Here is a 2,615-nt window from a genome sequence, read left to right on the forward strand (position 1 = left end):
GGATTGAAAATTTGAGTAAAAGTGCAATTAAGAAAGTGTTACTGATAATAATTAAAAAAATGGTGTCGCAACGTCGTTTCTATAGAAGAAAAAGATAAATACCAGGAAAGATTAGTTAAGCGTTTTTTGCTCTTGTCATCTGTCTAAATAAATGGAACATTGAGTTTTCTTTACAACCGAGGAATGCCACATGCAGACAGATTTTTCTTTTTCACGAATTTAGATTATGCTGATGTATAAGGTTTCTTTTCCTCTGGAAAAGCTTGTTTCTTACGGTTTTCTTTGCAAGTACTCTTCAAATACGTCTTTGGACCAGACTTTTACCAGTTTCCTAGTTTTGGCTGTTTTGTTTAAAAATTATCTTTTTTTTTTGAAAGAGAGACACAAAGCGATGTTAAAACAAGAAAACTTTATTTTATCGTTATTTCAATATCACAGCTTCCGTATAAATTTCCAGACTCGTTTCAATTATCAATGTAATCCCGATAGTCGCGTTTCATTGCAGTGGCGATGAAATTTTAAAATGTTTCGTGCAACGCACATAATAAAATGATCCGCGCCAAGTACCGTACGCTGCGCATAATGAAACGCGAAATATTGGCTCTGAACTCGCTACATTATTTATAATTCTACGTATAATAAATCTTCGTATCGCGATCCCCGTACAATTCCATAGATTACGACAACCTATGCGCACAGCGTTAAATGTTTCGTATAAAAGACTGATATTTTTAATAATTGTTACATATACTAAATTTGTTTTAAACCATAATGCAACATCGTTGAAAACAACCACTTCATTTGCTGATTGTTTTTGAACCCCAACAATTTGTCCCGCAGCATATAATTTCCCCTCGAAACGTACAATTTATATTTAAATATATCGTACATGTGCGATTTCGTAAGCACAGCTGTATCAGTTTTATCGTCCACCTCATCTCCACCTTATTTTTTCCTCCTTTTACAGCTGCGTACTTCTGTTTCGCCCGAATGTCGTCTTTGCTCGTTTCAAAATGTCAAAGGGAGAGATTGACAGGCTCCCAGACCCGGTGTTTTACGTTCCAAGCGCCGCGGATGTAACTGAACATTCGATTTGTCGTCGTATCAGTCAAATGTTAAATATACAATAACAAACATCGTATAACCCATTGTTTGGATATCTTCGTATTATGTTGGTTTTTCTTTTTTTTTTTTTTTGCACTTCCGAATTTTCCAATTTTCCACAAATACAGAAACGCTCGCAGTATATTAATTATAAACGAGGAAATTACAAAATGCAAAAGATACAACGAACCTCTGCTGGTTAAACATTTTCTACCTCTGCTGGCAATTATTTTAGCTTCATTGCAAAATCTAAATGAAACTGATAGATTCTTTTCTTAAACGCCTTATGTATATTATTCCGCATTTTCTTATTTTTATTTTATATATATATATAGAGAGAGAGAGAGTGAGAGCTATAAGGCTTTTGAAAAAAGAATTTAGGGAAAAGAAAAAAAAATATGTGTATATAACATATAACATTATATATAACATTAGTTTTTCTTATTGTTTTTACATATAAGAAAATTGTTATATATATCTTACGCATAATTATTTTCTTATATACAACAAAATAATCCATCAATTTCATTTAGATTATAAAATGTATGTATGCTTGCGAGGAGTTATAAAAATTGAGCAATAAAAAATATATATATATATAATGAAAATAATGTGTGTAGTCTCAAATATGATATTCCCAAGCATATTAATTATAAACGAGGAAATTACAAAATGCAAAAGATACAACGAACCTCTGCTGGTTAGAGATTCTCTACCTCTGCTGGCAATTACTTTAGCCTCATTGTAAACTCTAAATGAAACTGATAGATTCTTTCCTTAAACGCTTTATATATTATATATGTATAGCAATAATATATAATAACATAATATATATACATAGTAAATATAATAACACAAGTATGTATAGATCTAAATGAAATTGATAAATTCTTTTCTTAAATGCCTTGTGTATATTATTTTGCTTTCTCTTATTTTTATTATACATAAGGCTTCTAAAAAAAGAATTTAGAGAAAAGAAAACAAATATGTGTGTATATATATATATATATAACATTAGTTCTTCTTATTTTTCTTACACATAAGAAAATTATTATATATAATTATTATATATAGATATATATATATATATATATATATATATAACATTAGTTCTTCTTATTTTTCTTACACATAAGAAAATTATTATATATAATTATTATATATAGATATATAGATAGCTATAAGGCTTTTAAAAAAAGAATTTAGAAAAAAGAAAACAAATATGTGTGTATATATATAACATTAGTTTTTCTTACTTTTCTTACATATAAGAAAGTTATTACATATAATAGCTATACATATCTTACACATAATTGTTCTCTTATATACAAGAAGATAATCCATAAATTTCATTTAGATTATAAAATGTATGTATGCTTGCAAGGAATTATAAAAATTGAGGAATAAAAAATATATATATGTATAATGAAACTAATGTGTGTAGTCTCATATATGGTATTTGCAAGCATATTAATTATAAACGAGGAAATTACAAAATGCAAAAGATACAA

The 2,615-nt window shown here is 28.0% G+C and overlaps 1 long non-coding RNA gene across 1 annotated transcript; it reads right to left on the reverse strand.

Moving 5' to 3' along the window:
* Positions 1 to 376: 376 nt before the first annotated feature.
* LOC138188732 (uncharacterized) lies at positions 377 to 2,080 on the reverse strand. The gene is made up of 2 exons (XR_011175638.1): positions 1,821 to 2,080; positions 377 to 1,296 (listed from the first exon to the last, which is right to left on the reverse strand). It is a non-coding gene; the product is annotated as an uncharacterized LOC138188732 (long non-coding RNA).
* Between the last annotated feature and the right edge of the window lie 535 nt (positions 2,081 to 2,615).

Source organism: Bombus flavifrons, chromosome 17 (assembly GCF_040668555.2).
Source record: "Bombus flavifrons isolate JBK064 chromosome 17, iyBomFlav1_principal, whole genome shotgun sequence".
Taxonomy (NCBI): domain Eukaryota; kingdom Metazoa; phylum Arthropoda; class Insecta; order Hymenoptera; family Apidae; genus Bombus; species Bombus flavifrons.